Here is a 16664-nt window from a genome sequence, read left to right on the forward strand (position 1 = left end):
CGGGGAGCCGCCTAATGATATGTGAGAGCACCGGGAATTGTATCCTCTCAATGCCACGAATGGTCCACTCCACCATCCACCTTCCTTGCCGCATCACCTAGCTTGTGGCATTCCCGCCTCGGCCATCCGGGAAAAGCTATCCTTAGTTCTCTTCGTAGTAATGCCTTAATTGAATGTAATAGGGCCCGTACTTCTTTTGCACCTCTTGTCTTTTGGGAAACATGTTAAATTGCCATTTTATGATTCGTTGTCGTTACTACTATGCCGTTTGACATCATTCATAGTGATTTATGGACATCTCCTATTTTAAGTTCTAATGGGCACCGCTATTACGTTTTCTTTCTTGATGATTATAGTAATTTTCTTTGGACTTTTCCTATCTCTAACAAGTCTCAAGTGTATTCCACTTTTCTATCTTTTAAGGCGTTAATACGAACTCAATTCGAAAGAGACATTAAAAACATTCAATGTGACAATGGGCGGGAATTCGCAAACGGGCATTTTCAATCTTTTTGCGCCTCAAATGGTATAAATTTTCGGTTTTCTTGCCCCCATACATCTCCTCAAAATGGCAAAGCGGAACGAAAAATTAAATCCATTAACAACATAGTGCGCACTCTTCTTGTCCACTCCTCCGTCCCCTCTCTTTTGGCATCATGCTCTCCAAATGGCCACATACCTCCTCAATATACTTCCTACCAAAGTCCTTAGGCACAAATCACCGACGCAAGTTCTTTATCAACGAACCCCTCCTATTCTCATCTCCGGTTTTCGGTGTCTATGCTATCCTCTTTTCCCGTGCTACGACTATTCATAAGTTACAAGCGAGATCCACCGTGTGTCTTTTTGGGCTATCCGTTGAATCATAGAGGATATAAGTGTTATGATTTGTCCACCAACAAAATCATCATCTCACGGCATGTCATCTTTGACGAAACTCAATTTCCCTTTTCCAAATTGCACTCCCCCACCCCATCTTCCTATGAATTTTTGGACCATGGAATTTCCCCGTATACCTTGCATTTTCTGTCTCCACCTACTCCTCCCGTCGTTCCCTCGGTCCACCCCTCACCCGCTGCTGCTCCAGTGGACACGGCCCAGCAGCCCCCTCCCACCGCTGCTCCGCCCGTGACTGCCCAGCAGTCCCTAAACCCCACTGCCCCACCCGTCGTTGCCCAGCAGTCCCTAACCCCCACTGCCCCACCCGTCACTGCCCAGCAGCCCTCCCGCATGGTTACTAGAAGCCAACGCGGGATCTTCAAACCCAAACAACCGTTCAACCTAAATACTTCCAGCCTTCTCTCCATCTCGCCTATCCCGCGAAATCCTGTCAGTGCTCTAAATGACCACAATTGGAAAGCTGCCATGGTTGATGAATATAATGCTCTAATTAATAATAAGACGTGGGAGTTGGTTCCACGTCCCCGATGTGAATTTTATTCGTTCTATGTGGATTTTTCGTCATAAAAAGAAATCTGATGGTTCTTTTGAGCGGCACAAAGCCCGTCTTGTCTGTGATGGCAGGTCTCAACAGGTTGGAGTTGATTGCGACGAGACTTTCGGTCCGGTTGTCAAACCGCCTACTATTCGCACCGTTTCGAGCATTGCACTTGCACACTCTTGGCCCATTCATCAGGTGGACGTCAAGAATGCTTTCCTACACGGTAATCTTAATGAGACGGTTTATATGCATCACTTATTGGGTTTAAGGATCCCAAGCATCCCCATCATGTCTGTCTCTTGAGGAAGTCGTTGTACGGACTTAAGCAAGCTCCCCGTGCATGGTTCCAACGCTTGCGTACTATGTCTCCACCATTGGTTTTTCACATAGCCGATCCGATCACTCTCTCTTTTATTTATTGTCGAGGTTCCGACATTGCTTACATTCTCGCTATATGTTGACGATATTATTCTCACGGCTTCCTCGGATGCTCTCGGGAAATCCATCATGTCTCTCCTTAGTGCTGAATTTGCTATGAAGGATTTGGGCCCTCGGCTATTTTACGGGTATCGTGTTACCCGGACTTCACATGGCATGTTTCTCTCTCGAAGAATTATGCGGCAGATATTATAGAGCGTGCGGGCATGATCGCTCGTAAGCCCGGTCGTGACACCGGTCGACACCAACTCCAAACTTGCGCGCGGCCGGGCCTCCTTGCGATGATCCCACCCAATATCGTAAGTTGGCGGCGCTTTACAGGTGCCCTTACATTCACAAGACCAGACATCTCACTATACAAGTATGCCTTCACATGCACGATCCTAAGGTTGCCCGTATGCATGCTCTTAAACGCGTAATCCGATACGTTCAAGGTACTTATTGAGTTTGGTCTCCATCTGTACAAATCCTCCGTTGCCTCTCTTGTCTCTTATACAGATGCAGATTGGGGTGGTTGTCCAGACACTCGCCGATCAACTTCTGGTTATTGTGTCTTCCTTGGAGATAACCTCCTCTCATGGTCATCCAAACGGCAACCTACCTTGTCCAAGTCGAGTGCCGAGGCCGAATATCGTGGCGTCGCTAATGTCGTCTCTGAGTCCTGTTGGCTTCGCAACCTTCTCTTGGAGCTCCGCGTCCCATCCGGACGGCTACATTGGTTTATTGTGATAACGTTAGTGCCATATACCTATCGTGTAATCGGTTCGACCAACGCACTAAACATATTGAGATGGACATACATTTCGTACGCGAGAAAGTTGCCCGTGGCGAAGTTCGTGTTCTTCACGTCCCGTCCCGTTACCAGATCGCAGATATCTTCACTAAAGGTCTTCCGCGCGTGCTCTTTGATGATTTCAGGGACAGTCTAAGCGTACGACAACCTCCCGCTTCGACTGCGGGGGTGTGATAGACTATGTAAATATTCCCTTCCTTATGTAAATATTCCCTTCCTTATGTATTGTAATTAGGTCCTATAATTTAGCCTAGTATCATTATACCTACTTTGTATATAAGGACTTTCATACATCAATACAGATTACGGATTGATTTCCTACAAGTTCATTTTCAACTGTTTAGCTTGTTAAGCAACAAATAAAATCGAGAAGGCAATAAGCAAATTAATTTCCTATTATTATGTGAAAGGTTGTCTAAAATGTAACCACCTCTTTTATGAAAATTAGGCCTTATTTAGGAATATAAAGATATGAACTAAGTTTTTTTTTTTTTAAAAAAAAGCTTCATCGTTTATTAGAAGATGAAGGTTATTGATGAATCACACCCTTTTTGGCGAAAAATATAAGCAAAGTCCAACATTAGATAACTGGATCTTGTATATTATTAACTAGAGTAAAATATCAAGCGCTAATTTTAAAGCTACCAAAGTCAAATAGCGAGTTACTCGACAACAAACAAAGGTTAGTCACATAAGCAAGTTTTAATCACACCGTCAGATAAATAAAATGGCAACACGGGATGACAGAAGACATTTTGGTATCCACGACGTAGTGGTGGCGTTCCGCAACCTTTGCTTGATAGACAATGAATGATGCAAGGACTTCCGTAAACGGTGTCGTTGAGTCTCAAATGAAACTCTTCGGCTCCGGTGGTACATGCGAAACAAGAAAATAACAGAGGATTAGAGTAACGAAATAATTCTTCATAAAAATAAGTAAACGAAGCAAGCAGTGAGTATATCAGGACCAATTCTGAATTTCAATATACAATTCTGAGACTCCAAACAAGAGCACTTTGGCCAAACAAAAAGGGAACTGCATTTAGTTTGCACGAAAAAGGAAAGGAAGACTCCATATAGTACTTCTTTATACACCACTGTTAAGAAATCGTTTAGCAACAATTGATGCAATCTCAATACTTGGAGGATGTTTGAATCTAAACTAAAGATGATGATAAATAAATCAACGTCAAGTATAATAGTCTAACTGTCCAGCCAGTAAACTAAAAAGCATGCTTCATCAGTCTAAAAAAATGAAAGGATCAGGTTAAGCTATTAAAAGTCATACACGCTTCCTATCAATAGCATTTCAAGTAAGAGGAGTGCCGAAAACAGAACATTTGTTCATCTAAAGGCTTTGGAAAAGATCTTTACATTCAAGTCTACTTTTGAAAAGAAGAGTGAAAATAAGTATAAAATAGTTTAAACAACAATTAAGAACAAACCAGACCCTAAACTATTATTGATATACCATAAACCACAAAGAAATCAGACAAGTGAATTTGACTAATCATTCGAATTTGAGACAGTTTTATGCTTATCTCCAGATCGACATAAGAGAGTAGATATGGAATATTTTAGTTAAGAGACTAAGGCATATTATCTTAATGTAAAGCAGTTCAATGCAATTTCTACATCAAATTGGGTGCACATAAGCTTGAATAATCATACTAGAGTTTTTAAAGGCTACCTCAAATTCATTTTACATATAAGAACTTCATGTGACTGATTTGGAAATCTTTCAACCTCTCATATACTAAATATACCAACTAATATACACTTAGATGGGTATGAAACTGAATGTCTCGAGCCTATCAACCTTTAACACTCCTCAGAAGTCAGTCATACTAAACAGAAACAAACAAAAGGGAAATCATGTTGAGGTATTGAAGCTGAAGGAAATCATGTATACGGTTGCACACAGAACCAAAACAAGAGGGTAACTACCCGAAAAGAAATTGAACCAAACAGAGGATTAACTACCCTAAATGGTGCTTAGCAGATTTAACAACAGGAAAACAGCCATTCTAACACATACACAGATATTTAGATTACATACACAATTCATAAAAGAAAACAGTACTTGGACTAACACAGAACCATTAATACATCTTAAGATCTGAACAAAAGGGCAAGAGAAAAAGCAGATAGCACTGACCTTTTGTTGGTGCAGTGAAGTGGGGACGGGCGTCTCGAATCTAGGCTCGAACCCGACGAACTCGAACTCGAAAAGAGTCTTTCGAATCGAAATTTTTGATATCAGCAGAACAATATACTCTTGTAAGAAGTTCTGTTTATCTCAAATAATTTTCAAATGTAAGTAATGGTTCCCCCCGATTGTTGCCTTTTTTCCTCCTCCCTCGGCTGAACGACTAAGACAGTATTTATAGGTGCGAATCAAACCTAGGGTTTCGATTTGGGCGGGATTTGAGTGAGTAGCCGTTTGAATTTGAACCGAATCTTTAAAGTTTGATCTCTTTTTCAGAAATTTCAGAGGTATTTTTGGCCCTTTTCGTTGACCATGTTGTTGAAGAGGAGAGAAGGTGACGTTTACATGAAAATGGGATGGAAAATATCAGCCATTGTTAAAGCAGTTTGTTTCTTTGCTAAGAATGGGAGAGATGAGAGAGACGAAGAGAGAGAGAGAGTAGGGAGGCGGCTGTGTTTTTTTTAGGTTAGAGTGAGGTTGATGATGAAAAAAAATGAAGTGAAGCGGACCGGGTCGGGTAAGGTATTGGGCTGGACTGGGTAGAGAATATGTGGGCTGTTACGAATTGGGCTATTGTTTGGCTGAAAATATAGTCTTCCTCCTTCATTTTTTATTTTTTGGGCTTCTAATTTAATAACTAGTATATTATGTTATGCAAAGTCAAATAGTAATTAGTGTGTATAAAGTAAAATTAATAAAGTAAAATTAATTTAACGAGCATAAAATTCGAAAATGAAACGATGACGAATCATTTAGAAATTTGTGATAAGTAGCGAAAGTAATGTTGATAGAAAATAGTGAATGAAAGTAATGATATTAATAGCAGCAAAAATAGTAGCGAAAATAAAATATTTAGATTTAATTAATTTAAAAACCCGAGGAAATAAAATTGAAATAGAGGAGGGACAAAATTGGGTGTCAACAGGGGGGGCACGTGTCCCCCTTAACTTCGAGAAAAACTTTGTATATATGTGTATATACCTTGAAAAATTACCATATATTTTAAGAGGACCTCTCAAAAATATCTGTTGAAGTGGGTCAGTTGATAAGCATGTCCCTTAGCTTCTTGTGCATAAGCGTGCGACCCAAGTTCGAGTCCAGACTACAACATTTTTTTAAGATGACAGTTAAAAAAAAAAAGGAACAAAACCTGTTGCTGGCAGGTTTTGAACAAGGAACCTAACGTGTATAGCTTGACACCAAACCACCAAGCCAGCGAGCAAGTTCTAAACAATTATGCCATTTCATTTATATATGTTTTACATCGGTTCTATGAGTGTTTAACAAAATTTTCAAATAATGCGATGTTACAGAAAATTGTGATTAGAGACGGACTCAGGATTTGAAGTCGATGCTTTGACTAACGTGCATCTTTCTTTGATGGTGCCCCCGTCGTTTTAAAATCCTAGATCCGCCTCTATCTATAATATCCAAGGATTATAGTGTACGGACTTGTAAAGTTGAGAATGATAATAAAAGGATTGTAATATTTCAATAAGATTTGTGTTTATATTAATATGTCGTCAACATATTGTTTAAGCACCATTTAATGTCAACATAGATAAGTTCAAGAAGAAAAATGAGTATTTATTGGTTTTTCTCGGGGCTTGGTGTTTGGAATTTAGAAGATGATCACGGACAATGCAACTGATTTAGTGTAAATTATAGGCTGCTTTTGCTAATCATAGCCATTTTCAAGGACATAAGAGCCTTTTCGACGTTTTTCACATAAAAGGTCCCTCTTCACTTAAATCATACAAGTACGTCAATTAGAGAGTGTTTAGTCAAGATACAATATAAATCTATTATTGACCTTAAAATTTGAACTTAAATCTGAAATGAAAAATTGTGCCTAATAAGAACTATAAAAGGTACTACCACTTCACTCAATACGCATGTTCGTTAAGAGTGGTTGAGTATAAATATAATATAAATTTATTATAGACCTTAACCTTAAACATAAATCTGAAATATTCATTTTCAACTTCAATAACAAATTTGAAATTCCACCCAACACCATCTTAAATCTTCTTCAGACTCCAAAAAATGTATACCAGCCACTTGAAATAAATCATCCTTGGCAGATTCGATTTTTTCAAGCTTAAAGCTCAAATTTTAATAATGGCTATCAATTAAGTATTTCAGATGTTCTTTCGATCTAGAATGTGGGAGAAAAATAGCACGGGAGAGGGTTGAGAGAGGGTACATTTTACTATTTTTATTTCGCTTTACTTTATTATTTATTGTTTTGGATCAATTCATGATTCTCAGAATTTTGGGGTTGGTTTCTGACATTACTTAATGAGGATTAGATTAATTATCACTGATCCTAAGGGATCTATATATTAAAGAATTAAAACTTGGGTCTAGATCCTCAATTGAGTCTTGGTCAAAGTCCTTTTACCTAGAGCTCCCCACCTTATAATTTACAAGTTATACAAAGCCACCAGTGATGAAGAAGCAGCACTAATCCTAATGGTATAAACTTTTTTTAAAATGCTTGTTCTTGTAATATATCTAAAAACAATTCCTATTTGCACACTTTTATTGAGACAACGCCTAATAAGGAAAACTTCAAAAGTCTAATTAGAGAGATAAACAATTTAGAGAAGAAGTGTTTTGTAATTTGGATAACTCTAGTTATGTCTTGTTAGTATTAATGCTGTTTGAATCGAATTTGTAGTTTGGATTTTGAAGAGTAGTAGTTCTTTGTTTGAATTAATTTTGAGAAGTATCTAGCTTTGATTAATTTCTCTCGAGTTTTTGAGCTTCTTGGTTGCTACTGATTTGGAACGTAAACACAAAGAAAACTATTTTTATGGGTGGCACATTGCATATAAAAAACAGAAAATCAAACGGTATTTTTGTGGGTGGCAAATCACATAGAGAACAAAAATGAAAATCAAACCGTATTTTTAGAGTCCGGCGCCAAAATGGCACCTTTTTGGACCTTGAAGACAAAAATGGTATGTCTTCTTTTTTTTATACCAAAAGGGGCATTTCGTTGGTTATCCAACGAAATGTTAACCCCATTTAACATTTTCCGTCAAATGTAAAAAAAAAAAAAAAAAAAAAAAATTGCATTTCGCCAGGTATGTAACGAAATGCAATTTTTTTTTAATTTTATATTTCGCTAGGTTACTTGCGAAATGTAATTAATTTTTTTCCTTTTTTTTTTAAATCCACTTTTTCGTGTTTTTTTTTTAAGTTTCCTAAAATAAAATTATGAAAATATAAATTTTTTAGGACACAAAAAAATCAATTTTCCTGATTTGTTGTTTCAGATATTTTAATTAATTAAAAAAATCCAATTTTTCATTTCTTTTCAAAAAGCAGGTTTAAAAAATGAGATTCATTTTTTCTGATTCTAAAAAAATCATTTTCCAGATTTTTAAAAAAAAAAATTGCCAATAATAAAATTCCGTAATTTACATATTTTTTTTTAAAAAATTGTGTGAAAACTTTAGGTTTAAGTGTTTTATTTTTTAAGGTTTTGATTCAAGCGTGTTATTTTTTTAATCAAGACATAACTTTATTTTGAATATAAATCTAATTCAATTAGATAAAAACATAGTTAAAAGATATAGGAGAAAGAGTAGTTGTAAATTGGTAAAACTTTAAAAAAATCATAACTTTGCGCTCGAGATATACGGTTTATGCAATTTTGTTTTTTTTGATTTTGCATATTTTTTCGAGATCTAGCGATTAAACGGCCGTAGGGCGGTTTAGTGGCCGATTTTCTAGAAAACCTCTTTTTCCCTTCCGGTTTAATTTTCCCCCAAATTGGCGGGGAATTTTCAGTTTTCTTTACCTATAATATGATGATGCGCAATAGACTTCAACATAAAAATTTCGGAGTAATGCAGCTGTGAATGTCAATTTCACTTATGTGGGTTTCAATTTTTGAAAATAAAGCTGACTAATTTTCTCGACATATAAAGTTCTAAAATAACCTTACAAAAATATAACACTTAAACCTAAAGTTTCCAAAACTACGCGATAAAATCACGCTTTATACAAAAAATAATACGCCAACGTGTGTTTTTTTTAAGTTTCCTAAAATAAAATTATGAAAATATAAATTTTTACTGCAATTTTATTCTACTAGAGAAATACAAAAAAAAAAAAAAAAAAAATTGCATTGCATTTCGTTACATACATAGCGAAATGCAATTTTTTTTATTGCATTTCGCCATGCATATAACGAAATGCAATGCAATTTTTTTTTTTTTTTTTAGTTAGAAAACCTAGCGAAATAAAAAAAAATAAAAAAAGAAATTGCATTGCATTTCGCCATGCAATGAACGAAATGCAAAAAATTGATTGCATTTCGTTCATTGCATGGCGAAATGCAATGCAATTTCTTTTTTTTTTTTTTTATTTTCTAACTAAAAAAAAAAAAAAAAATGCATTGCATTTCGTTATATGCATGGCGAAATGCAATAAAAAAATTGCATTTCGCTATGTATGTAACGAAATGCAATGCAATTTTTTTTTTTTTTTTTTTTATCTAGTAGAATAAAATTGCAGTAAAAATTTATATTTTCATAATTTTATTTTAGGAAACTTAAAAAAAAACACACGTTACAGATTATTTTTTGTATAAAGCAGTATTTTACTGCAGTAGTTTTGGAAACTTTAGGTTTAAGTGTTATATTTTTGTAAGGTTATTTTAGAACTTTATATGTCGAGAAAATTAGTCAGCTTTATTTTCAAAAATTGAAACCCATAAGTGAAATTGACATTCACAAACCGCATTACCTAAAATTTTTATGTTGAAGTCTATTGCGCATCATCATATTATAGGTAAAGAAAACTGAAAATTCCCCGCCAATTTGGGGAAAATTAAAAATCTGAAGGGAAAAAAAGAGGTTTTCTGAAAATCGCTTCGCCAATGCCTTAAACCGCCTACGTTTACACTGCGAGATCTCGGAAAAATATGCAAAATCAAAAAACAAAATTGCATAACCGATATCCGAGCGCAAAGTTATGACCGTTTTAAAGTTTTACCAATTTACAACTACTCTTTCTCCTATATCTTTTAACTATGTTTTTATCTAATTGAATTAGATTTATATTCAAAATAAAGTTATGTCTTGATTAAAAAATAACACGTTGAATCAAAACCTTAAAAATAAAACACTTAAACCTAAAGTTTTCACACATTTTTTAAAAAAAAAATATGTAAATTACGGAATTTTATTATTGGCAATTTTTTTTTTAAAAATCTGAAAATGATTTTTTAGAATCGAAAAATGAATCTCATTTTTTAAACCTGCTTTTTGAAAAGAAATGAAAAATTGGATTTTTTTAATTAATTAAAATATTCAAACAACAAATCGAAAATTGATTTTTTTGTGTCCTAAAAATTTATATTTTTCATAATTTTATTTTAGGAAACTTAAAAAAAAAACACGAAAAAATGGATTTAAAAAAAAAAGGAAAAAAATTAATTACATTTCGCAAGTAAAAAAAAAAATTGCATTTCGTTACATACCTGGCGAAATGCAATTTTTTTTTTTTTTTTTTTTTTTTTTACATTTGACGGAAAATGTTAAATGGGGTTAACATTTCGTTGGATAACCAACGAAATGCCCCTTTTGGTATAAAAAAAAGAAGACATACCATTTTTGTCTTCAAGGTCCAAAAAGGTGCCATTTTGGCGCCGGACTCCGTATTTTTATGGGTGGCACAAAATAAAAAATAAAACCTTATAGTTTTATGGGTGGAAACCAAAACTTTTACGGAGGTTGTCGTAGCAATTCTTAAACATAAAACCTTATAGTTTTATTCAAAAAGCCTATACTAAATGAACAAAAATATTATAACTCAAACTTGCATTAAAACTTGTACAATCAGTTGTCGGACCAATTCTTAAACAGAAGGTGCAACGAAGCTGATAGAGTTATAAAAATATTTATAAATTATATATGTATAAAATAATCTTAAAATTCTATATATATAATCAGGTTGGTTTGATCTCGATTTGATTTTTTTTTTTTTTTTTGGTTAAAACCAAATCAAACCTATTATGGTTGGTTTTTTTTTTTTTTCAATACCAAACCAAACCAAACCGGTAATCGGTTTTTTTTTTCCGGTTTGATTCGGTTTGTCGATTTTCTTTGTACAACCTTACAAACAAGAATCTTGGATGGTGAACAAGATTATTAATGCAAAGAAATACTTGGATCACAGGAGCACGACTATTGATTTAAGAATTTTGGACATGAATTTCAATTAAACTATTTATCCAGAACGAAAGCTCTGATAATTCTTGTTTTTTGATTGAGAAGCAATATATGCCACAAGATGGTTTCAGTAGTAAACATAAAAAGAAGGTAAAATTTCTCAAATGACTATCTTATTGTAGCTTCCTACCATTTGTAACTACCCTTTTAATTATTACCATTCGTAGCTGATTTCTGGCCGATTTGTGTATGTTTCGCGTGTATTTGTTGCCAAGAAATATGAGGATGCGGTAAAAAAAAAAAAAAAAAAAAAAAGGCTCCTTGATTTTAGCTTTGTAACGGTGGTGGTATTAAATCAGATATTAATATATTTTTTACCTTCTTTTCCACAAAACCAGCTGTAATATTCCCTTTCCTTACACGTTTCTCTTCTTCCATGCATTCTTCAACATTCAAATGTAAAAATTCAAATTTCAAATTAAATCTTCAACAGTTCTGAAAATACATTAACAAGACAACATGATCAATCAACAGCCAATGTATTTGAAGTTTTCAATATTGATTTCGTTTTTTATTTACGTGTATTTGATAAAGATAACTAATGTATTTGACGTTTCCAATCAAACTCCATGTATTTTATATTAAATATCATGTATTTGTGTGAGTAACAATTTGCATCACCCATGTATTTAGTGGTAATGTATTTGAAGTTTTCAATATTGATTTCGTTTTTATTTACCCATGTATTTGAAGTTTCCAATCAAACCCCATGTATTTTATATTAAATCTCATGTATTTGTGTGAGTAACAATTTGCATCACCCATGTATTTGATGGGATTAATTTGAACAAAATACATTAATATATAGAAAACTTACCATGTATTTGCGTCACCCGTGTATTTGAAACTAGATGAACGGATGAAATTAATTTGAACAAAATACACAAATATATAGAAAAACTTACAAAAATACACCACCAACCACAACAATTGGTAGTTATATCATAGAACATACACAAATACATATATTTTTCGTTTTCTCAAAACCAAAAAACTTTTCTCTCCCCTTCTCTCGTGTGCGCCGCCATAACCACCACCATGGCACGAAGCAAAAACAATCACTTCCACCAAGTTGATTTTGTGGAAGAATCATAACACAATTAGCGAAAATTTCACGAAACAAAGGAGATGGGATAGAACGTGAAATCTTTTCTAGACTTCTTTTTCCTTTTTTTTGAAAAAAAAGAAGAAGAAAAAATACGACGAATCTCCTTCATTGGTGAGAATGGAAGTGAAATTTTTGCAGAAGGGTGAAGAGAGGAAGAATACGATCATAAAAGGTAAGAAGTTATGAAAAAGGAGAGAGAATGGTAATGTATATTAAGTGATTAATATTGTTAGCATTAAAAGGGGATATGGGATTGGGGGTGCTAATTTTTAGGTGTATTTGTGAAATGGTAATTCAAAAATTACTGTATAGCTATAATAGTTAAATTAGAAAAGTATTTAGTTATTATTAGTAATTAAAATAAAAGGTAGTTATTACCACTAATTATGTATTAGAAGTAGCTATAACGCGTAAAAATTCCTAAAAAGAAAGATGGAGAAGTTTATAGGCCCAGGGAGCTGAAGCATAGCGTTTCATGGTAATTTGTTGATTAACATTGCCTAGTATGCTAGTATGATTTTCTCAGTCATTTGATCAGTATATTAACTGAAAAATGAGTATAAGCCATGGGGGGTTGGGGTGGGGGGGGGGGGGGGGGGGGAGAGAATATAAGAACATTTCTCCAGTTAATACTATGTGAACTATAACGCTAACATAATCATTACATTCAGTGGTATTTAACTTAAATAAAGAATTAATCACGTTAAATCCCCCTCCTCACCCCACCCTTCTTGACAATATTTCTAGACGACCACTGGAAAAGATAAACATTTTACTGATAGGCGATATCAAACCCAATCTACTTCAATGTTAAGGAACATTGTGTTCTAATACAAGTTGTTGATGCAATATCAAAATGGGGCCAGCAATGCAACACTTAGAAAAATGTTGTGGATGCAATATCTCGCATCTGTTTAAGCCATTAATGACCGGTTTGGTTAGCAACAATGAACAAAAATTCCGGTCTATGTTCCTTAACAATTTGAAGAAATATTCGCTATCCCAGTCCTGTTTCTTGGAAAATGTACTCCAAAGTATAGAAATATGAAAATGTGCAATCCACATTATAATGTTCTCCCCAAGTCTCAGGGACCAAATTGAATTGCCAGGTCCAACTGTTAGCCAATACAGGCAGAATTCCAACAACAAAACTGCAAAGATGCACTTTCACATTTTTTTTCTTTTTGAATCAGTAAAATGAAATTTTATTCAAAAGATAACATTAAGATGAAATTCTAGAAGGCAAAATCAGAAAACGATGCACTTCCACTCATCCTAAAACGTAATGTCTTATGTCTGGTATTCCCCAAGGTTACTTGTTATAGTCCGGATGTCCAAAAAGAAAGTCTCGGGGGAGGCGAGTCGAAGGTCAAAGAGGAAACGAACCATGTTAGATGATAAAGGGTATCTTCACCAACAACAGATTACCCTCGTAACACAATTCAAGGATTGATGGATGATTTTAACTGTAACATTATGTTTTGGGTATATTTTCATGGAACTAGTTATTTGATTATATTTTTTATGTCAAGGCACATCAAGGTTCTTCTTTCAATTGTCTATAATTCTTACTTTGTTTTATGAGCAAGTTATCATAACTTATCATAGGCCTTTATCCACACAAAAGAAAAAACATTACTAGCTATGAATTGGACTATGTTAACAGAGGCTATCTGATCCCTAAAGGTCAGGCGCTTGCACCTTCAGTCCCATAAAAGTTGTAAACAGGAGATTGTTGATTACAAGAGGTTGAGTAAATGCTTATTGATTTCAAAGTCTTCCACTAGGTCAAGGGTTCAAGACTGGTATGAAGAACCCAACATTCATGTTAGAAAGTGGAAACAAGAGAAGGTTGACAGTCAACACCGCTTTAGCAATTGCGTGTACCAGATTGATCAAATAGGGACTGCCCAGGTGGGTAAATATCCGTTAGGATATCCTCTTTCCAACTATCACATGGAACTAATGCGGACCTAGAAATTGACAATGGATAAAAAGTACATCCCTAAGCTGAGTGCACACCAAATTATATGCGAGCAGGAAACTCTGGAAAGCACTAAATGACATGGAGGAAGATCCCCTAAATAACATCCTTAAATGGAATTCTAGGCGTTTTCTTGGCTGGCGTTAGCAGTTCTTGTCTGTTCCTTTTTTCATTAGATGGTTGCTTAAAGGGATGCTCAGTACCTGCTGCTTTTGGAGGAATTCTACGCATTCCATGTCATGACTGAAAATGCTATATGATAATTGTTGTGGTATGCAGGAAACATCCAGCAAATGGACAGCCTAATAGTAAAGTTCAAGGACATCTTCTAAGGGACCGGCAATGATCAAAAAAGACAAATTTCAAATGTCATTCAGGTGAATTGACTAATAAAACTATTCTCCGCATTAGACATATCATAGTAGGGCAATAGAGGAAGTAAAGATGGTTAAACATATTACCAATTCAGCCCCATGCTAATACGAAATGAATGCATGCACCGACTACATCCAAGATTCAAAGGTCAACCTGGAATACATGCATCCTTCTAGGCAGGACTTGGCTACAACAACTCACTAGCAAACAGTCACTGTAGTCAACAATAGGGCTACTTTATATTCCATTGTATTCCACTCAATGAAAGAAAAGCAAAGAAAAAAAAAGGAAAAACCTGTTACCTGGGAAGTTTTCTTAATTCCTCTGAATAAGTATGTAACAGTAACACAGTCATTCTGTCAACTAGCAAGCCAAACAATAGTGTTCATATCCATCTTTTCATTGCTATCTGTTCCATTTTTTGCGGTTCATTTTTGTTATCCTTCAATCTATAAATGTGGAGCTCAAAAATAAGGCATTCTCTTGTACAACTTCATGATCCTTAAATTGATTATTAAACAGTAGATTGATGTTCTTCCATTATCAGTCAGGTAAACCGTTACTAGACTAATACCTTAAGTGTCATACAAAATTAGAAGACACTTACTTTAGTTTTGTTTAGTTGATTTCTGAAAAAGATGGACTATATAAGATCCAATTAATAAAAATTTTGCTGCTTCACAACCAGAATTTCACTAAACTGCACTCAATTGTTTGTCTTACATAAGAGAGAAAAAAGACGCAGGAAAGTAGATATACATCCGAATAATATGAGCAAACTGAATCCAGAGACGTTCTTGCAAGCCAATTTGTAAGGGTCCAACTTGTGAAGACACTAATCTACAAAGATATGATTGGAAAACAATAAGAAAGAAGACTACTTACCAAAAGTTTAATAACTGGATTAAGAACCATACTGATACACTCTAATTGGCCTGGGTTGCATCTGCATTTCTGCAGGAACCGAAGTCTCTAGCTCCTTATGCTTCAGATACTGATCCAGAATTGTAAGAATAGCTGTTTCAAATGCAAAGTACCCCAGAGCTGAAAAACAAGCACTATGAAGGACTCTAGGACAAATTCCCCTTGTAAAACCAATCCACCCTTCTTTAAATATCTGTCTAACAGTAGCCAGAGATGCCAGTGACCATAGCAGCAGCAACCTTATTGGCAGGTTCAGAATGAAATTGAGTCATCAACCTAGTCCTCACCACATACAAAGGGGGTCTTAGTGAAGCTGATATTGCACCGGCCAGTGCCCCCACAACAAGCACCCTGAAAATGGCTAAAAATGCTCCCTTTTGCGCTACTCAATACCGTGGCCTTCAAGTACTCAAACGATGAATAACTCAAGACCCCAGCAGCCAAATTCTTCAACAATGTAGCACTATATCCAGCATACAACCCCAGATTCCATCTTTTTCCAAAAAATTCTCAACAATACCTGCCAAGACCTCCCTTTAGCCCCAGCCTGCATCCTCTGAGTAATCGATTCTTTTGGCAGCATTATAGTAGATGACACTAAATTCACCATTGCACCAGCTGTTGGTGGAATAAGCACAGAAGGGTATTGTAGAAATTTGGACAAGATTGACTTGCCAAACTCACAAGTTCGGGAATACACAGCAGAAGAAACAGTGGACCCAACAATTACAGCAGAAACACTACTGTAAAATCAATTATCACTTTGCTTTGGAAAGTGTTGACAATGGCATCAATTGTCCCACTGTAAATCTCAGATGCCCCTTCAGTTTGAAGCTTAATTTTGATAGTGTCAAGTGGGTGAAGACACATATGTGAATGCACCAGCAATTCCACTAGCAGCTGCACCAATAGGTGCTCTCTCAACCAGAGAGAGATTCTTGAACAAAACATGAAATTTGGGGAGTCCCTAGGGGTTTCAGAAAATTCAAAGTGGGGTTCTTGATTTGTGCTTCAATTCAAACAGAAGTTAAGGAACACTTGAAATTCTGAATGAAACTATGGTTTCTTGATTTGGTATTTATTATTCCCAAAATTAGGAAGTACCAAAACAATTTGGGATAGAGAAAGTAGTTTATTTCACCCT

General features: G+C 35.2%; 1 pseudogene; it reads right to left on the minus strand.

The window, feature by feature from the left end:
• Nucleotides 1-15264: 15264 nt before the first annotated feature.
• Nucleotides 15265-16463, minus strand: LOC132034916 (protein MITOFERRINLIKE 1, chloroplastic-like; annotated as a pseudogene).
• Nucleotides 16464-16664: the final 201 nt, after the last annotated feature.

This window comes from Lycium ferocissimum, chromosome 10 (genome assembly GCF_029784015.1).
Source record: "Lycium ferocissimum isolate CSIRO_LF1 chromosome 10, AGI_CSIRO_Lferr_CH_V1, whole genome shotgun sequence".
In the NCBI taxonomy this organism is placed as follows: domain Eukaryota; kingdom Viridiplantae; phylum Streptophyta; class Magnoliopsida; order Solanales; family Solanaceae; genus Lycium; species Lycium ferocissimum.